This window comes from Puma concolor, chromosome A1 (genome assembly GCF_028749965.1).
Source record: "Puma concolor isolate L17-30 chromosome A1, mPumCon1.1.hap2, whole genome shotgun sequence".
NCBI classification, from domain to species: Eukaryota; Metazoa; Chordata; class Mammalia; order Carnivora; family Felidae; genus Puma; species Puma concolor.
Window position 1 is genome coordinate 61,799,940 of NC_141667.1, and position 22,157 is coordinate 61,822,096.

The 22,157-nt window shown below is 39.2% G+C and overlaps 1 long non-coding RNA gene across 1 annotated transcript in view; it reads right to left on the reverse strand.

The window, feature by feature from the left end:
- Positions 1-22,157, reverse strand: part of LOC147584187 (uncharacterized) — a 68,199-nt gene that overhangs the window by 28,367 nt on the left and 17,675 nt on the right. The gene's annotated exons all lie outside the window — the stretch shown is intronic.

Sequence of the window (22,157 nt, forward strand, 5' to 3'; positions counted from 1 at the left end):
TGAAACTATGTAAGGATGAGAAAATTCTAAGTCATGGAAATAAGGTTTTTAATTACCTTGATGTGGGGAATATCAATATTCTCAATATATAAAATATATATATGTTAGTATATGGTATTCAATAGCAAATGACAGGTTAATTTCCAATGAAAGACAAGGAGAGATGGAGAAATGAGCATAGCACAAAAGAGCTGGAGATTACAACAGAGTACAAGCTGACAACGATTAGACAATACAGGGGGGGTACCATTAGGAGAAAAAGTATAGTAGGGCTTTTGGTGCCAGGAATGTTTAGGGACAACCTATAGTTAGGGACAGTTAGACAACCAGGATTGAGATGTGTTCCTTCCTCCATGCTTTACATTATATTAATGCTCTTATAGAGCATTCTTCTCAGCTGCTGGCCCACAACTAATTTTGATCAGTCCATAATTCATTACTGCCAACGATCCTTGCTTCTTAGTATACATTTTTTAAGTTGAGTCATACAGGGAATTATATGCCATTATATGGTCACTGTACTTTATGTGTTGTACCAATGACTTTAAAGAAGGACAGAACATTTGAAAACATGTTTCATGTTTTTTTGAATAATTTAGAAATATATAGTATAATTTCCAATAACTTTTGTAGAAAATTTATGTGTATGTGTATATATATGTATATGTACATATATGTACATGTACATGTGTATGTATATGATGGCCAAAATTTGGCCATCATACCTTTACAAAGGTTGTAGAGAAATGGAAAAAGTCAAAGAAAAATGGCAGAAGTGATTAAAATCACAAAAAAACAGGTCCAAGAAGAAAGAGCTTTTGCATCTTGAAAAGCAATGCTGGGGGCACCTGGATGGCTCAGTTGGTTAAGCGTCCGACTTTGGCTCAAGTCATGATCTCACAGCTCGTGGGTTCAAGCTTTGGGCTCTGTGCTGACAACTTGCTAAGAGCCTGAAGTCTGCTTTGGATTCTGTGTCTCCTTCTCTCTCTACCCCTCCCCCACTCACTCTCTATCTCTCTCTGTCTCTCAAAAATAAATAAATTTAAAAAAATTTTTTTTTTAAAGAAAAGCAATGCTGAATAATGATTGTCATTATTAGGTTCAAAAGGGGCTTTGTACAAGGTACATGCTGTTCTACTATTCACCTTAATAAGAGAACTGAATAAAAAGTAAATAGAAATGAACTTAAAAGAAAGTCTAATTGTGTAGAAGGAAGAAAGTGTGCAAGTTAAATAATGAAATGCTCAGGTAAACTTCTAGTCTCCATCTGGAAGTTTCCCATGAGAATAAACAATCATCTCCTTTCTTTGAATTTTGCCATCAATGGGTCTGAAAGCAGACGGCTCTATTCTGCCAGGTAATCTTAGGAGGTTGTAGATGCAGGGAGATGCCTCTGGCCACAGAAAATTAAAATGTCATATCACGTATTACTAACAAAGAACGTATGCCTAAGAATATTCCTGGGTGACCCACAAATATTCCTGGTGGCCCACGGGGCTGAGTTCCAAAATTACCGTTTCTTTTTGGAGATCTGCGGGGGGCAGGGGGGGAGCATATGACTCACAGCTTTCGGTGACTTGGATGTGAAAACGGCTTTTTGATTATCCAGTCTCATTATTTATATTGTATCTTTCCAAAAATTAAAGAAACAGTCCCATTTGGAAAAGTGGAAAGGGGGGAAGAACAGAAAAGGTGAGTGAGCGCCTAGGTGCATGTTGACCCATTGTCTCTGTGTTCTATCTCTTCTTCTCTAAGCCAGACTAGAGCCAAGAGCCAAGTGGACTTGGAGAGTCCCAGTGGTTCATATCCTGCATGTATGGCCTGCTTCCCATGGCATGAATTTTATTAAAATCCTTAAGGAATAGGATTTCATACGTCATCACCTGGATCTCCATTTTCTTCTGGATGTTACTCCTCCTACTCAATACAGAAACTTGGCTAACAGGGGCACCTGGGTGGCACAGTTTGTTAAGCATCTGACTCTTGATCTCAGCTCAGGTCACGGTCTCACAGTTTGTGAGTTCGAGCCCTACATCTAGCATCTGCACTGATGGCACTGAGCTTGCTTGGGATTCTGTCTCTCCTTCTCTCTGCCCCTCCCCCCACTTGTGCTCTCTCTCAAAATAAATAAACGAACTTAAAAAAAGAAAGAAAGAAAGAAACTTGGCTAACATATTGTATAGGAAAGGTTAACATACCAGAGCTGAGACTGTTATCTTTAAAAAGGTCTTTTTGCAAGGTTGGTCCTTAGCTGGCATATGGGAATTTGGATTTGGGGAGAGTTCCCATTTTTCTCTGATTGGTAATGGTGGCTCACTGTGCCTAAACTGTACAAACCATGTGGTTTATGCTGAACCCCTGCTTCCCTTCTGGAAGTTTGGAATTTTGTATCATGCTAAGCAGAGGTTGCCAATGTCCCCAATAAAAATCTTGGACACTGAGTCTCTAATGAGCTTTTTGGTAGAGAACATTCCATACATTTGCCACAATTCCATGCCAGAGGAATTGGGTACATCCTGGGTGACTACATAGGGAGAAGTCTCTTAGAAGCTCATGCCTGATTTTTCTCAGATTTTGCCCCATGCACATTTTCCCTTTGCTGATTATAATAAATCCCAGCTATGAGTAGTCCCATAAGTCCTAGAGAATCAGTGAATCTGTGTTTGGTCTTGGGGGGACTCCTGACACACATGCTTTGGAACCTGGCTGAGTATAAGATTCACCAGTGGAACTTTATAGACGACAGATTTCAGAATCGCCCCAGACCTATTGACTCAAGATCTGTATTTTTCAAAGCTCTCCAGATGTTTTTGATATGAAATCAGAAGCGAAGACAGATGCCAAATGCCTTGGTGGAAAATACAACAGCTGCATGAAAGCTATATTTTCTAGGAAAAAAAGAAGTAATACAGTGTGCCTGCCACATGGAAGGAGAGTCCAACTCACTATGATGACTGTAAATGAATATTCTACACAGCAGATAGAGAGCAAAATTTTTCCATGACACTTCTATGTTAGAGCCAAGAAGGAACAGGACAGCTTCCATTTTTGACATGGCCACAACACGGCAAAGAGGCACCCAATGATAAGTATGTGGTTGAAGGTGGGTGGGGATACAGCATTTCTTCACTGCAACTCGCACTTTTCAAGACAGTAAACCTTAACACTCATGCAAATGAACTAAAACTCTTCATAGGAAAGTAAAAACTTAGACTACATGCAACCAAACACCCTGGCTTCTGCAATAAGCAGGCAGGGGCAGCTGGCTTGAATGACACCCTGTAGGTAGCTATCAGGGAGGTTAGGGGTGTTACCCCAAATTTTCACTAAGAACTCTCAGAGTGACAAAGGGAGAGGACTTGACTAAGAAGCAGGAGATCATCAAAGCTGTGACATAAAACAGCATCTGCAAACTCAATTTCCTTTCTCATTCTTGGGCTCTTTCAGTCTGGCCCGCCATCTTATTCTTCATCTACACCAAAGGCCTTCCGAGTGTAGCCAGAATCTGAATTACATTGTGATTATCTCATGGATGAAGATACTTGTTTAATTTCCAAATTTTAGAAGCAGTCTTGAAGCTGGATCTTCAGGTTGAATACTTTTATGGGCATATTTAGCAAATGAAAAAAATGGGGATATTTCCTCATAATATACAGAAGTGGGGCATGACTGATGAATAAATGGTTGATCTCAACAAGAGATTTCTTTTTAGGGGGAGTAGGCAAATACATCCCTGATGGATTTGCTTTTCAATAACAAGTTATTGAACCAATTCACCAAGATATATCTTGAAGAATCAAAATGCTTTCATTCATAAATCAAACTGTATCTATGGAACCAAAGGAAATGGGAGAGGATGACAGTGGAAAGTGATAACTACAAATATCACTAATAAAAGTTAGACTAAGATGCCGTGGCATTTAAAGCCACAAACCTTAGAATGTAATAATAAAGTGAATTTTCAGAATGTAAAGTAATCTCAGGAGAAATTATCCATTTAAAAGAATATGAGATGTACCTTTTCTGGGTCTGTGTATTTCTTAAATCATAACAAAACATTCTAATCTGTTTCACAGAGGGAATCAAAAGCAAATTCTCAACAAGGGAAATAGAACTGTGCCTTATCTACTCTGTTAGTACTTTAAATAACTTATTCAGTTATCTTTTTCCACAAAGAATCCAACTGCATACCCTTTCACACATATCCCAAAAGACTAATCCAGTTTAATTTAGCGTAGGAGCCCAGGAATGAGAGTCAAGAGATCTGGGCTCTGTCATTATTAACTTAATCTCTATTTGCCTAACTTACCAATATGTTAAATGAAACAAAAATATTTGTCCTTCCTACTTCACAGGTTTGTGATAGGGTTAAACATGAGATTATAAATGTAAAAGTATTTTGGAAATGTGTAATAGAAGCAGGTCCTAATTAATTTGATACATGATTGCACACATACTATCTATCCCTAGAAAATTAGAACTGGGATGTAGCTGGAACATCATGATGTCCAAACAGCTTACATGACATATTAGTGGATAAGGGTCAGGGGCATGACAGGGTGCATCTGAGATCAAGCATGGGACATGGCCAGAACTAGAAGCCGTGTCTTGTAAGTGCAGCCTGCTTTTTGCTGATTCCATTATCTTCTCGAGGTACCTGGGTGGCTCAGTCAGTTGAGTGTCTGACTTTGACTCTTCATGATTTCATGCTCGTGAGTTGGAGCCCCACGTCGGCCTCTGTGCTGAGATTTCAGAGCCTGGAGCCAGCTTTGGATTCTGTGTGTGTCTCTCTCTCTCTGCCTCTCTCCTGCTCATGCTCTCTCTCTCTCCCTCAAAAATAAATAAACACTAAAACAATTTTTAAAAATTTTTAAATAAAAAAAATCTTCTCAAATGATTCTGTGCACACAGTTTCATGCTCTGTCTGTGCAGAAGCAGCACTGAAAGATTACAACATCTCTAACAAAAAGTTACAAAACCTCATCAAGATTTAATGGCATTATCTGTGGCCGAAGTCTTGAAGATCTCCTTCAACTTCCCAGGACTGTTCCACCCCCAGAAATTTGAGGCAGAGGTATCTCTAGAATCTTTGCTACCCAGTCAGATCATTTTTTCCCCAAGAAGGACTTTGGAAATAATGTTTTTAGCCTACAGCACCCAGCTTTCACCCCTTCCTTCTAAAAGCCCCTGCAGAAGAGATCACAAAAACTGACATCCTGCCCACAAGATGCACTGCTGACCTGGCTAGCTGCTCCTGGAAAGCAGTTAGCAAGAAAATCCTATTTCATTTCTGTAAAGGTGAAAGATCTCGGATCATGAATCCTCTCTGCACTGTGAATTGTTTTACAAATGCATTTGTATGTATAAGCAATGCCTTCCATTACAATGAATCTTTTGCATTTTTAAAGGTAAGGTGTATGTTCTGACACTATAAATGGTAGTAAAGGTATTTCAAATTATCTACCATTTGCTTACTGTATTAACCAAGAGAGTACATAAAGGGCAATAAAGTTATATCTTTATCAGAAAAGCATACAGTGCTTTGGTAAGCACTGTGCTATCGCAGCCCTGTTGTCTGTTCAAAGTTTTATAATGTTTTCCAAATAGAACATAGGCATAAAATAACTTTTATTCAGTCTTCTGGGGGGGAATATTAAGAATAATCATCACAATGTAATCCATCAGGGGTTTTCTCATTTTGCTTCCTCCCAGGTATTTTAGATAGACTTGCCATTACGAGTCCCATAAAAGGATAGGAGTCCATGGTGTGTAAATGCAAGTCAATAGGTATAATTTATTGTGCCAATCATTTACTAAGCATTTAACCCTACTCTGGCTCTCATCCTGCCAATAATCCTGTAAGATAAATCCTATTAACCCATTTTGCAGGTAAGAAAAACAATGATTAATGAAATTGACTGGCTGGCTCAAGGTTCTACAGTTGGTCAGTGGCAGACCTAAGGTTTGAACCCAGGTCTATTTGGTCTCAAGACCCATGCTTCATCCACTAAACTATATTTCCTTCCTCTTATAGCAAGTTGTTAGAAGTCTCTAGGATCTGGATATGAGTTAGACTATAATAGGGATGAAACAAATGAAAATGATAATGAGAACATTTCTCCTTCACCTTCCTACTTTAGAAATATCCACGGAACTTTCCATCTCCAAAGGCAGTAACTCACAAGAGTGATGGGAAGAAGCAAACAGACTCTGTGGAAAATCCAAGCAGTACCCAGGAGAGGTTAGCAGCTGTGGCCTTGACCTGAGTCAGCTTGGGTTTGAGCCCTGGCTCTGCCTGTTCCTAGTTAGTTGTTTGACCCCGTTTAACCTCCTTGAGTCTTATTTCCCTCTCTGTAAAACAGGAAAAACATCCTCTTAGGCTTGAATAATATGAAATGTATGATATACTTAACACAGCACCTAGCAGATTGTTGCATGCTCCATAAATGCTATCTATTTTTTATTGGAACTTTTGCTGTTAGGTTGCTGTATAAAATATAAAGGCACATTATTAGTTTAAAAAAACAACAACTCACAGTTTCTGGTTTAACTGGTTTCTGTTGGCACCTAATAGCTTTACACATCTTGATTTAAGAGAGGCTAAAAAACAAAGAATGGATGTCAATGGATGTTTCTACTGTCAAGAACAGATGCTCTTGTTTGGGCTCAGCTAACACTGAAGTCTAGTCGGCAGCCCCAAATACACCCATTTGATTTCCCCTGCCGGTGTAAGTAGGAAATTGATGCTGCTGAGAGTGTGAAATTTGAGTCTTTAGAATTTGTAATTAATATGTCAGTCCCTGACATGCACATCCTATCCTTTCTTATTTCTTATGTAAGTTTTGGTTCTCATTCCCACCATTCCCAAACTCTTACTTAAAAAAATAATAAAGTTATACATAGGGATTCCTGAAAATAAAGTAGCAGCCTGGTTACATGCAGAGCTGAAATGAGGACCATCTCTTGATAGGTCTCTTGTCCAAGGAAATCTTTTCTATTAGATCTTAGTCTTTTCGCTTATGGCTTTAATCTAACCAAAAATGTAGATGTCCCTCTGGAAAGGTAACACCTTGAAACATTTACCCAGAATCCTTTTTGTGAGTAAAATATATTAGAGTATCTCATGGATACTCTGTGGAACACACTTTGGGAAATGCTGAATTAGACTCCTTAGTAGCAAAATAGCAAGAAACAAAATTGGGACTGGATATTTTTCAATATTATAGGTATTGAATAAATACTGATGATAACAATAAAGTAACTCTTTATTAAAATGTGGTTAGTGAGACATACATGGAAAAAAGATGTAGCCTTAAACTTTTAGATCCCAACATTGTACCTGGACCAGGAAAAGAGATACCGGGAGCATCTGAGAACGGAGTCTGCAGCTGTTGCCAGATGCAGCTTGAAGAAGAGTTCAGTTACAGGAAAAGGTAGACCTTCCCACTTAAAGTTTTGTGCTTTGAAAAGAAGAACAGTGTGCATGGTGATATGCAGTTAGGAACCAGACTCTACCCCTTTTCTCCTCTACCCCTCCTCTACCCGCCCCACCCCCACCCCCACCCAGAGACTTCAGCAGATGTATTCCTTTGCTTAGGGCTGCCATAACAAAGTGCCACAGACTGGGTAGCTTACACAACAACATTTCTTTTCTCACAGTTCTGGAGGTTAGAAGCCCAAGATCGAGGTGATCTCAGGGTTGGCTTCTTCTGAGGCCTGTCTTCTCAGCTTTTAGGTGGTGTCTTCTCCCTGAGTCCCCATGTGGTCTTCCCTCTGTATGTGTCTGTGTTCATCTCCTCTTCTTGTAAGGACACCAGCCATATTGGATTGGGAGCCACCCAGATGCCCTCATTTTAACTTCATCATCTCTTTAAAGTAACTGTATCCACTCTGAGGTACTGGGGATTAGGACCTCAACATATGAATTTAGGGCAGAGACACAATTCATCCCATAACACAGGCATAACTCCTCTCACTGGCCCCTTAAAGACACTTTAAAGATGGATGCCGGGTTACTATGTGCCCTGCTCAATTTCCTGCAGTACAAATACAAAAAAGAAAACTGTTTAAGCTCTCTGCTAAATTATCTATCACTCCTGTTTCTTACTCAATTTTTCTCCAACTATTTTAGCTCTTACTCTGTCTCCCTCGAGCCAAGAGAGCCTCTGTGACTCGGGCCCTTTTGTACCCTCCAGTGTCCCTTTGAATAGAGCTGTAAAGACATGCTGTTAACTGGCTGATCCCCAGAGCCCACCCTTAAAGAGTTTTTGTACCACCCTACCCACTCATCTTTGCCAGACCTGATAGCTTCCTCAGCTGCCAAGGATCTCCAATCACATCACAAAAATTTAAAACCCACAGACTCTGGAAGAGATGCCTCGGTGGTGTTAAAATGAAGGTAGCATTCTTTCCCACCAGGGAAAACACTCATGATTTGTTGATTTGTTGACAGTTTGCAGGTCTGGGAAGAGTACTAAGTCAGCAGAGGGCTCAATACCTAACACAGGAAAGACCATTGTCCTGCAATAGTGAAGAATGGACTTCACCAGTTCACCTCAGAGCTGGGACCTGGCTGGAGGGGATGGCAAAGTGTTGGGTTTCTGTAATGGAAGGCAGACTTTTTTTTTTTTTTCTTTTTAATTACCCTGTTATGTGATAGAAGTCATAAGGTAAAAGAAAAGTATGGAAAGCTGATTTCTTTAATATATGACCTTCTGATAGCCTATATGTTTTAGGGACAAACTTCCTAATGAGACTTTTTATAATAAAGCTTTCATTGCTTTGAAAAATATTAACTTTTCCAGTTCTTCCGGGTAGATCAAACAGAGCCTGCAGTTATAGTTACAATATCCTAAAGATTTAGCTTCTCAGTAATAATGGGTAAGAGCCTTAGCATTGCCACAGGCCAAAACTATATTATTTGAAATGAAACCTCTCATAAATATCCAACTATGAAGTCACTATCTATCAACTGCTGTTATATAAACAGGACAGAGCTAAATCTCCCATCTGCCAATATCAGAGCTGCCACAAAGAATGATTTTGTGTCCAGATATCACAAATTAAACAGGCTCTTGCTCTGTCAGCCAATTCTAGGAAGCCAAGTGTGGTTTGGGTAGTCACCATGTAGTCCAAGAAAGGAGGTCTGGAAGGTCTGAATTCTTCTTTCTCTTTTGCCAAGAGCTTGGACCACCCTCAGGCTTAGGAGCTGTCTGCTGGGTAGTAGAAAAGATGTGACTGATTTTTTAGAAAGAACACTGTAGCTACCAGTGTCCCACTTCTTAACTCTTCTTTTCTACAACTTTCTCCATACCTTTGTGACAGTTAACTTTAGACTTCTGCCCTCACTCTGCTTTGAGCACCTATTTATCTAGTTTACTGCAGTCTTGACCAGCACCAGAAATGCTAATGGAAGGTCTGTGGACCAAGCTTTGAGAAACACTGCACAAAACAATAAGAAGCCATCAATAGAATGTACTTCTGCATTAACCTTTTCACATCTTCTGTTCCAGGGCCTAGAACATGGCAGTCACATAATATGCATGTGGTAATCTAAACTGAAGCCAAGATTCTTTTTTTCTAGCCTAAGATTTCTTTGAGTCTAAGATTTTTAAGTAGGGAAGTAACATGATTTAGGTTTTAGAGAGTAAATAGGAGGAGCTTAGAAGCTGGAGAAAAGAAAACAGAGATCAGAGTTAAGGGGACCAATTGTGCCTCCTCTCATTAAAATTAAAGAACACATTATAATAATGGTATAATAATAATAACCAACATTGACATAATTCTTACGATATACCAGGCCCTATCATAAAAGCTTTTCTTAAATTAACTCGTTAAATTCTCATAACAACCTAATAGGTAGGGACTATCATTATCCTCATTTGAAGACCCAGAAATGGAGATCCACAGAGAGTAAGGTGCTTACCCAGAGTGACATAGTCAATTAGTGGCATAGGTATGATTTCAACAGGCCATCTAGCTTCCAAGTTCAGCATGCAAATCACTTCTATATGAATTGTCTCAAGTAGTCCTTACTTCCCATCCACCCAGCTTCCCAGTAAGGCAGTGGCCAGTGTGCTGGCTTCTCCTGCTGGCCTGTCTTACCTAACTTCACTAGGTATGGCCTACTTCCTTGCTTACCATGATCAAAAGTTAATTGACCTTCTCTTATTCCCCAGGGCCCTGGGTCAATTTACTGATTGTAGTAGCTTACTATGTCATAAGTCATGCCAAGATGACTCATTATTCTTTCAACAAATATATATTGAGCACTCACTATGTGCTAGGCACTGCACTAGGTGCATACAAAGGATTTACAGTGAATGTACCATCAAAGAAATAGACATGTAAACAAATACAATAATTATAAATCCTGATTAGTGCCCTTAAGAAAATAAAAATGATTGCATCTAATGGGATAATGACCCAAAGAAATGCTTCTTTGGTGATGAGAATTTCAGATGCTATGACAAATCACATAGGAAATCACATATTTTGGGATACTGGTGGCCTTTCTATTGGGCCCTTAAATATACCAACTTCTTAGTAAAAAAAAAAAAAAAAAAAAAAAAAATGAAACTATCTCCACCATCCTCCAGCCTAGAATCTTTTAGTGGTTCTTCTCAGCCTTCAGGATATAAAATTCAAACCCCTCGATATGATTCACATGCCCTCCCAGGTTAGCCTTCTGCCCACCTTCCAGACTCAACATCATGTTAGTCCCTTCCCCACCCCTTTCACATTTAACTTCTACCATACTCAAGACTAATAATCACATAACGCCCTATATACCTAGGTTGCCTATCCCCCTTCCCCACACTTCACCTGAAGAGCCCCTATTTATCTTTCAACACTCAGACTAGAGTTACCTTTCAATAAGCCCTCTCTACCCAAAGCTGGGCTTAGTACTGCCCCTTGGGGATCCTTTAGTGTTCCAGGTTGAATTGTGTCCTCCACCCCCAATTTATATGTTGAAACTCCTAGTACTTCAAAATGGGATGGTGTTTGGGTATGGGAGTCTTTAAAGAGGTAATTAAGTTAAAATGAGGTCTTTTGCATGGGCCCTAGTCCAATAGAGCTGGTGTCCTTATAAGCAGAGGAGATTGGGACATAGATATACACACAGAGAAGACTATGTGAAGACGCAGGGAGAAGGTGGCCATCTGCAAGCCAAGGAGACAGGTCTCTCTCTCCTCGAGGTAACCAAGCCTGTGGTCACCTCCATCTTGGACGGCTAGTCTCCAGAACCACAAGAAAATAAGTTTCTCTTGTTTAAGCCATCCAGTCTATGGAAATTTGTTATGGCAGCTCTAGCAAACCAACAAACTTAGCATCCTGTCTAAACCATAGTGATACATCTGCTTCCTGGACCTAAGTAAAAAAAAACCTCATCTTTTTAAACTTTCACCCCCCCCCCCCCCAGTGTTGACCTCAGGGCTGGACATGTGGTAACCTCTCAGTTAGTGTTTGCTGAGTGAGTGAAGGAATGAATGAACCGCTTATTTCACTTATGTGGAGGGCATATCAATGCAGCATTACTTCTGAACACTGGAGAGCAGTCTGGAATAGTGTAATCATCTGAGAGAAAGGTTGGCTCCCTCTCAGAATAAAGGGAACCAGCACTACAGTTCCCACTGCAGCAATCAGGATTTGGAAAAACAGAAGGTTACAGAGGCAACCCCTGAGGCACAGATCCGTGGTATTTCCCAGGTCTTTCAAACACATTTAATTGTGCACATGGAAAAGAATGGCATCATTATTTAATCCAAAATACAATAACAACAATAGATTGCTCATGTAGGCGCACAAGTCCCCTGCAGAGAATTTAATGTGTGTGTTGCCTTTACCCACATATACAGCCAAGGCAGTGGGAATGGGGGCCAGCCCATTCTTGTGGCCTGGGAAGAGAGAACATGGATGCCTATGGTTGTTATAACAGCAAAAGGGGGGAAAACAAAAGAAAGCCCAAGGGTAGAGCTACGACTTCACTTAAGACGAATGTATATCTTTATTTTTGTCCTCAGCAATAACCCAAAGAAATATCTGATGCTACTGAAAGACTGCTGTCATCCCTGGTAGATACTCATCAATTATTATTAAGTATTGCACAGTTCAGGTCAAGATATAATATGTCTGAGAAAAACCGTGGCACCTCCTTTTAATCTTGCGTAGAAAACAATTAAAGTATATAAAGCACATTATTAAAATATGTAAAATTTATAATTTAATTATAAGATTGCATAGCTTTATGATCTAATAGTTCTGCTGTATTTTGCATATTAGTGAACAATTGCTTTCTTAAAGCACACAGTAGAATCATTTACTTGATGCTGGAGAATAAGTTAATTATGGATTCCCTGTATATGACTAATGGATTTAATAATCACTTTACTGTAGAATTAACTTATACTTCCCTGTGCTTATAGCACTAATGATGATATTCATAAAAGTTATATTTTTTTAAAAATGTAAGATTGGCACAAAAAGAGAAACCCATGTACAACTTGGTTTTAGAGCCAGCAGTTCTAAATAGATAGTTCAGAGCCATCAAGGCCCTCTCCTTACTCCATAATAAATCATACACACCCTCCTCCCCACCCCCACCCCCGCTACCAACCCTGCCTCCATTGGCTTTATTAAGGGAATTTATTTTATTTAAGGGAAGACGAAATGCTTGCCAGATACATTTAGTGAAGCTTCTGATTTTTTTTAACCTCAGTTGTAGGTCACAATGAGGATTATTCGCTTACACCTATTCCGTGGCACTCTGGGAAGCCCCATATGTACTAAGAGCACACTGGGTTGCCCAAGTCCCTCTTTTTGTCCTCAGCTACATTCTCTTGAAGCCACTCATTTTTCTCCTTCATCCAGAGCAAATAACATTGGTGGAAGAAGTAGCAGGAATGTAATTTGCTTAAGGAGGGAGTCCGCGGTGCTGCCTTTCTGAACTTACATCCATTCTTACCACCAGCACCACCACCATGATGACCATTATCATCATAACCACCATCATCATCACCACCATCACCTGGATTCTTCTTCCTCATGGAATTAAGCAATGGAAGATCTGGATTTTTATTTTCAGCTCTGCCAGTTTACCAGTGGGGATGACCTTGAGGGGGTCATGAGACCTCTTCAAACCTGTTTGCATAGTTCTAAGATGTGAAAACTGACTCTGAATGCGCTTTGTCACTGTCAAGTCCTAAATACAATCAGTGTATTATTTTAATGACCCCTCCAACCCAGATGTGCATCATCCCCTCCTCCGTGAATTATTCTGCCAATTCTGGCATGGAGATTAAATATTCTGGAAAAGAAAGAACTACAGCTTACACTTTGTATTACTGCACGGAGTTGTTCACAAAGTATGTGCTCACTAAATATCTATTGATGAATTGATCTGAAAGAGTATAAATCTTAAGGACTGGAGGGATTATAATTTCCTTTACATCAGAGACCCACAGCTTTAGTTGTGAATCCATGAATCTCTGTATCCCTGCCTCACGCTTTCACCAATCTCTTCCAGTATAATGCTCTACTGAGAGTTCAGTCATAAATGGTAATGACAAGCTGACAGGAGATTTGACCTAGCCCCTAGCAGGGACTCAGGAGACCTAAAGGTACCATTCCCTGCTCCACTGCTGGTTCTTCATAAGGTGCCAGATACCCCAGATATCCTTTCCCTCCACCTCAGCACACTACAGGAGTAAACTCAACTTCTTTATAAAATATTGAATTGCTCTGACAAGTGAGAAATCCACCAAGTTTTGCCTTTGTTTCATGCAACATATAATGTTATTCGAGGAAAGATCTTAAACTAAATTTTCAAGATTTCACTTATGTCCTCCTTGGCTAATTAAAATGTAATTGATTAAGGTAGGCTGAATTAAATTTTCCTACCCCTTTTAATCCCTAAACCTTTTGTTTGTTTATTGACCCTTATTTACGACATAACTTCCCTCCACACCCCACTCCCCAGCCACAGTCAAATCACTTCTGTGGCCACTGGAGTGATTTGTTCATACTGATTGGTCATACAAAATACTCAGGATACTCTCTGAAATTCATTTTTCTCATTAGAAGATATAATGCATAAACTCCTTGCCCAAATTTATGCCCTTTCTCTTCATTCACAGTCTTTAGCTTTTGGCCGAAAGCAATGCTTCTGAGACTGCAATGTGCAGACCCATGACCTGGGGTCATGGTGAAATGGAGCCCAGGACTCAGTGAGGCTCAGATTCTGCATTTCCTACAAATTCCCAGGGGAAGCAGGTTAGCTGTTGGTCCCAACCAACACTTTGAGTAGCGAAGACCGAAACTTTTTGTGGATCAGCCTTGTAATAATACCTCTTTAATTTTATACCCAGAACATTCATATTATGTATTTTTTTCATGTAAGAGACAAATGTTTAAACATCAAAATTTCTTCTACTCAGAAATAAGTTTATTCTTATTTTTCTTTGAAACACTAAAACTCACTACCTTTCATCTCTGTCTCCACTTCATCTCCATTTCAGTCTCATATTCCTTTCTCTTTTTTCAACTGGCTCCACAAACTAAAATATGTTGAGCATTACATGAGCATAACTACCTCTCTGGTTTTCAGATGCCTTTTGCCTTTCAGATGTTAAATAACATCTAAAATGTCTTGGATTTATATAATACTTTATGCCTTACAAAGGGCTTGCGTGCACTTATTTCATAAAAATAAGTTCACGTCTGGGGAGAGAGAGAATGATAAAGTGAAAAAAGTAGATGGACTTTGGAGATTCACCTGGGTACAAATCCTGGTTCTGTAAATATTCAATCTTGGGCAAAATTTTTAACCTCTTTGCTTAAATTTTCTCATTTGTCAAAGGGGAGGGTGTAAATAGCTGTATCGTGAACTAGTTATTTGGGTTAAGGTTGGGGTGGTGTGGTTTCAAAGGAACCTGACTAGCCAAGACTTGGAACACAGGGGATACTTCATGTGCATCCCTTTCAAATTCATATCCAGCTGCCCCTCTAATCCTACTTCCTGTTTAGGCAGCTCTCAACGTCCTCTGTCCTGCATGGCTGTCCTCCAGGATGGCAACTGGCATGAGACAGTATCTGCTCCTTTTCTCTCCAAACCTTTCACGCTTCCTCCATAAAACCTGCTGCTGCTTTTGTGAGGCATGTAGCTCGTATTTGACACCTAGATTTCAAGTGATCAAACAAGACATGATGACAAATCTAAGAAAAATGACACCAGCCTTTTGAAAGAAACCAAAATCAATTCCCTCCCTTCCTTTCCTTGAGGTTCCCTCCTTTCCAGCTGTTATCTTACCTCATCTATCATACTTAGAAATCCATACGTCTAGTTTAAATCACTGTTTCTCAGGCAACAGCCAGGCCATTTAGCAAGAGTCTAAAGAGAGCCAATATAATATTCTGCCTAGAGTGATATTCGGTCAAAGGTTACTGTGCCAGAGTAGGTTAATTATTCTAAAAGGACCTACTTTTACTATAATTATTGATTGCCATGAACTAATGAAAAAAAAAAGCTGCTATTTATTAAGTGCCTCTGTATTCCCTAGAAACACGTACATGTGTATCTCATTTTGTCCTCATCACGACTCTGCAAAAGGTTTTCCAATTTTAGGAAAAGTTTAAGATCAAGTTGGTCCAACTCACAAGCTGGACCAGCTTGGTAGGCAGAGCCAAGATTCAACCAACTCATAAGTGATTAACTGATTGTGTTATGTTTTAATTTAAAATTTATGTTTAGCCCCAGGGAATATGTGTATATAACAATAGAGTTCCACCAGACTTAGAGCAAATAACAGCAGTCCCTCCCCACCTGTAATTCCCATTCCATTCCCCAGAGGAAACCTCTTTTGACAACTTTTTCTGCTATTTACTTTTATTCTTTTTTTTAATGTTTATTTATTTATTTTGAGAGAGAGAGGAGGGGAAAGTGAAGAGGGGAGAGGCAGAAGAGAGGGAGAGAGAATCCCAAGCAGGCTCTGCACTGTCAGTGCAGTGAGACCTACAAACCGAACCATGAAATCATGACCTGAGCTGAAATCAATAGTCGGATGGTTAACTGACTGAGCCACCCATGCACCCCTACTTTTATATTTCTTTTAAAGTATGATTAGTTGCTATTTCTTAATTTTTCAACTTCTGAGTTATAATTGACTTACTACTATGAATGATGAAAATTTAACTCTCAACCACCATGTCCCCCAACAATTCCCCTTTTCTCTCCTCCTAATAGAGTAAGAATTGTTTTTAACTCAATAGTCAACGCCTATATTGATTTGGACATAGAAATGTTATTCACGGCTGAACAACAGTAGTAGTACTGTTTGATAACTTTTCTTATGTGACGGTTTTTCTTGGAATTAATAATTGTGTCACCACTCCACTTCTTTAGTATTTTCTGTTTCTGTTACTAATTCATCCCCCGCTCTTTGCCAGAACCAGAACCATAAAACTCTCAGTATGGTCAAATGCACCAAGTGATTTATGGTTTTCCAGTGTGTGCATGTTTTGTTTTGTTTTTCCCGAACACTCATCCTACAGCCCTAAACTACCAGTCCACACTGAATGCTCAAAGTTTGCTTTATTCATTGTGTTGGGCTCTTATTTGGCTCTTTCCACCTATAGATACACATCATTCATGTTTCCTGTGTGGTTTCTTTGATAATTCCCCTCCTTTTGATAGTATCTCTGTTCTCTGTATCTGAAGTCCTACTAGTTAGATGTTTGACTTCTAAAAAAGATCCTCTGTTTCTTCTTTTCTTGCCTATCTTTTTTGCCTATTTAGTGTAGATTTCAGGTGATTTCTTCAACTTTTCCTTCCAACTAATGGTTTATTTATTCAGTATTTTATTTTTCACTTCCAAGGTCATTTCCTCTTCTCTGAATGTTTCTTTATTATGGTATCCTGTGCTTGTTCCAGGAATGCAATATTTTCTTTTCTCTAAGGATATGGATATTAATTATAGGTTTTTTAAAGTTATAATTTTGGTTGTATGTTTGTTTCCTTCAAAATTTGTTTTTAAATTCTAGTTAGTTAACATACAGTGTAATATTGTTTTCAGAAGTAGAATTTAGTGATTCATCCCTTACATATAACACCTGGTGCTCAACAGGACAAGTGCCCTCCTTAATACCCATCACCTATTTAGCCCATCCTCCACCCACCTCCCTCCATCAACCCTCAGTTTATTCTCTGTAGTTAAGAGTCTCTTATGGTTTGTTTCCCTCTCTTTTTTTTCCATTTCCCATATGTTCATGTTTTGTTTCTTAAACTCCACATACGAGTGAAATCATATGGCATTTGCCTTTCTCTGACTTATTTTGCTTAGCATAATACACTCTTGCTCCATCCATGTCATTGCAAATGGCAAGATTTCATTCCTTTTGATGGCTGAGCAATATTCCATCATATATATACATATATATATATATATATATATATATATATATATATATATATATCCATCCATCACACATACACACACACACACACACACACACACACACACACATCACATCACATCTTCTTTATCCATTCATCAGTTGATGGAAATTTGGGCTCTTTCCATACTTTGGCTATTGTTGACAATGCTGCTATAAATATCGGGGTACATGTACCCCTTCAAACCTGTATTTTTGTATCCTTTGGATAAATACCTGGTAGTGCATTGCTGGATCATAGGGTAGTTCTTTTTTTTTTTTCTTTTTTTGAATGCTTATTTATTTATTTTAAGAGACAGAGAGACTGACCAAGTGGGGGAGGGAGGGAGGGAGGGAGGGAGAGAGAGAGAGAGAGAGAGAGAGAGAATCCCAATCCCTCCATGCTGTCAGTGCAGAGCTCGACATAGAGCTTGATCTCATGAACCACGAGATCATGACCTGAGCTGAAATCAAGAGTCCCACACTTTGCTGACTGAGCCACCCAGGCACCCCCAGGCAGTTCTATTTTTAACTTTTTGAAGAACCTCCATACTGTTTTCCAGAGTGGAATGCACCAGTTTGCATTCCCACCAACAGTGTGCAAGAAGGTTCCCCTTCCTCCCCATCCTCATTGATACTTGTTTTTTCTTGTGTTGTTTTTAGCCATTCTGACAGGTGTGAGGTGGTATCTCATTGTGGTTTTGATTTGTCAAATTATAGTTATTTTTTTTAAGTTTTCTTCTCCCTGATCCTCCTATTTCTTCAAGTAGATTTCTTCTACGTGCTTATTTGTCTCTCATCTTTCATATTAGAGGCTCTCCTCTTGCCTGTATCACTCTGAGGTACTCTTAAATATAACACAGGAAGCTCTTCATGGACACAGCATCCAACTAGTGAACTTTTAAGAGAGTGATAAAAGGGTGATGAGGTGGTGGGTCAGCTTGTTCACTGTTATCCAAAGTGACTATATTTCCCAAGGACATCAATTTCTTTCTTGGAAGATATAAACCTGGCTGCCAGCATCCCTGGGGCCCAGAGAGAAAATGGGCATGTAGTCTAGCAGGTCAGTAAGCTGACTTCACTAAATCTCCTAGTCCAGCCCTTTACCCTTGGCCACAGCTGAGCAAACCTTGCAAGAAATTGAACTCCAAGTTGTTGCTGTTTTTCAACCAGCTACCAGAGAATGGATCTTACTGTTCTATACGCTAACTTTCAAAACCTGTTTTCAGCCCCACTCCACAACTTTGTCTCCAGAGGTTCCTGTTGCTGTCATATCTTGACATTGTGGGGTTCTGCAGTGTGATGTGGCTGGCTTCCTGTCAGCTTCTCCTGCTCCTACTGCAGGTGTCTAGGTTGCTACTCTCTCTGCCGTGCTAAATCAGTAACTGCCTACTTATTTGCTTCCAGTTTCCAACATTGTGTTGATTTCCCCATTTGCTATGATACTCTCTCCTGTTCTTTGTCTTCATTAATGTGTGTTGTTCAAACTCCTCACTACCGGGGCGCCTGGGTGGCGCAGTCGGTTAGGCGTCCGACTTCAGCCAGGTCACGATCTCGCGGTCCGTGAGTTTGAGCCCCACGTCAGGCTCTGGGCTGATGGCTCGGAGCCTGGAGCCTGTTTCCGATTCTGTGTCTCCCTCTCTCTCTGCCCCTCCCCCGTTCATGCTCTGTCTCTCTCTGTCCCAAAAAATAAATAAAAAACGTTGAAAAAAAAAAAAATTAAAAAAAAAAATAAAAATAAAAATAAAAATAAATAAAAGCATTAAAAAAAAAAAAAACCTTTAAAAAAAAAAAAACAAACTCCTCACTACCATTTTAGCGAGATGTGAGGAGGGGACAGAAATATACATAAGAACTCATTTACCATGTTTAACCAGAAGTCCAATGCTTTATTCTTGTTTAGCAGTGATTTTAGAATCACAGCGTATTAAATAATGGCCTAAAACCTCACTTGACTCTCAAATAAACAGAGGACAATTAGGTTGCACCATAGATATGTTCTATTATTTCATAAAATAGTAACCTAGGTGTACTGAACATGTTAGTATAACTTTTTTTTATTTTATTTAAGTTTTTTATTTTGAGAGAGAGAGAGAGAGAGAGAGAGAGCAGAGTTGGAGCAGAGAGAGAAGGAGAGAGAGAATCCCAAGCAGGATCCATGCTGCCAGTGCAGAGCCCAACACAGGGCTCGAGCTCATGAAATGTGAGATCCTGACCTGAGCTGAAACCAAGAGTCGGACCCTTAACAGACTGAGCCGCCCAGGCGCCTCCTTGTTAGTCTAACTTTTATGACTAGAACAGAAGGAAGAAAAAGAGGGAGAGAGGAAGGAAGAAGAGGAAAAAAAAGAAATAATGGAGAGTCGCTAAATGTTTAAAAATCATACATGATAGTAAATAAACTTTACACTTTACATAAGTTTTCTTCATTAATATTTCTTGGGCTTCACTATTAGGTGATATAAAACAATTTTATTCTCATACAATAATTGCCTTGAGATTTGGCTTCCTGAACTAACAGGAGGCAAAAAGTATACTTTTATTGCCAAGAGCATAGTTTGTTTTAAACTCAAAAGCTGTCCCTATAAAATTGCAGCCCAGAAGAGGATTTGTGGATTTTAAAATATCCTGTATATCTTCTGTAGACTTGGAATGTGATGTCAATATTGGCTTGAAATCATTTGTGGCAGATTTGTGATTTGTTTTTGTTGCTATTTTGGAGGAAAAGAGTAAAAGAATAAAAGGAAGAAATGAGTAACTTTGGTTTTATTCTTGGCTCAAAACCAGATATTCAAGGCTCATGTTCACTGCCTTTGAATGAATGAAGCCTCTGGTAAGTGTAGTGATCTTTGCAGCCCTGCAACATGGTTTGTAGTCCCCCAGTTTGCATCATGGGGGCTGGCTGAGATTATTCAGGGGAAGAGATGACAAAGGAAAATGTGATTTAAAACTCTGCTTCCAGCCTGCAAACTGCCTGTCTGGGACTGTGTCGGATCAATATGGCCACTGCTTAGGATGTGGGAATGTGGAAGGTAAGCTCTGTGACGTGGACAGAAAAGTCACTTCTGTGGTCAGTGTGGGCACCACCTGATATGTGTCCTGGATGCAGAGGAGCTGATGGATGGTAAACCCCCTGAGCCATGAGGCATCTATGTGAACCAAGAAAGTGTCTATGGGCCTGAAGGAAAGACCTATAAAAATGTCTGCCAGTTCAGGTCGCTAACCTCTCAGAAGAGCACCAATATTAGCAGGAAGCACAAAAGATCTCATGAATCAGGTAATACAGAATCCCTATACCATTCACTTGATTTTTAAGTTTATTTATTTATTTTGAGAGAGAGAGAGTGTGTGCACATGCGAGTGAGGGTGGGACAGAGAGAGAGAGAGAGAGAGAAAGAGAGAATCCCAAGTAGGCTCCTAGCTGTCAGCATGGAGTCTGATGCAAGGCTGGATCCCACAAACCACGAGATCATGACCTGAGAGGAAATCAAGAGTCAGACACTTAACCGACTGAGCCACCCAGGCACCCCCCCCCATTCCCTTGAAATTTTAAAGAATAAAAATATAGGGGAGCACCTGGGTGGCTCAGTCATTTAAACATCCAACTTTGGCTCAGGTCATTATTTCATGGTTCATGAGTTGGCTTTCTGCTGTCAGCATAGAGTCCCCTTTGGATCTTCTGTCTCCTCACTCTCTCTGCCCTCCCCCACTTGTGCTCTCTGTCTCTCAACAATAAACTTTTTTTTAAAAAAAGAATAAAGAATATATGTCTCTCTGTATGTTATCTATTTCTAACATTGACTGTGTGTGCTGAAATGATGAAAGAGCCTGATATTTTTTTGTGGTTACAATCTGACTTAATTTCCAGGTTATCTGATCTCCAGCAGTCCTAAAATATTCAGGTATAAGGAATTTGTTGTCTAGCACTTGATTTAGTGCTCCATAGATAAAATTATACAAGAAAAAAAAATTAACTGTACTAGGGCTCAACTCTGATTTTATTGAATAATAGGAAACGTTATTGAGTAAATGTTTTTTACATTTCATAACATTAACAGAATTCTCTTTATCTCTTCTACAGTTATCATGTAAAATCAACTACATTTTAATTTAGTGATATCTAGATGGAATTAAAAATAATAAGAAGCAATACATTGATAAATATGAATTATATCTGTATGGGAACTAATACCTTTTTAAAAGTGTGGATATGGCACATAACCAATTGGATGAAATTTCATTTTGGTGTGAGAGTCAAAACTTAAATCATTTGAAAGAACCACATGAAATAGATTGTAAATCTACATTACTTAATAAGTAAGTAGAAAAGACTTCCTATGTCATTTGCATTTATTTGGGGGCACTTAAGAGCTATAACAAGATAAAATAAAGTTCTTATAAGGCTGCATTTTTCTTGACAGGATAAAGAAGCCAATGTAAACATAAAACTACTATACTCATTGGCGAAGATGAAGAAAAATAAAGCAACTTTCACAGAGATAGTTTTACAGCCCCATATTAATGTAATTCATTCTTCAAAAATGAGTCATTCTAATTTCTTATAGATTTTCAAATGCCTTAATGCATGCTCTCTAGAGTTCTATATTGCTCTTTAAACACTTCAAAATATAGTATCTGGAGATAGCCATTAATAGAACAGGGCAAGTTCAACAGTTATATCCGTATCTAGAACCTACTGTGTGTTATCACATGCTCACATTCTAAACACATGT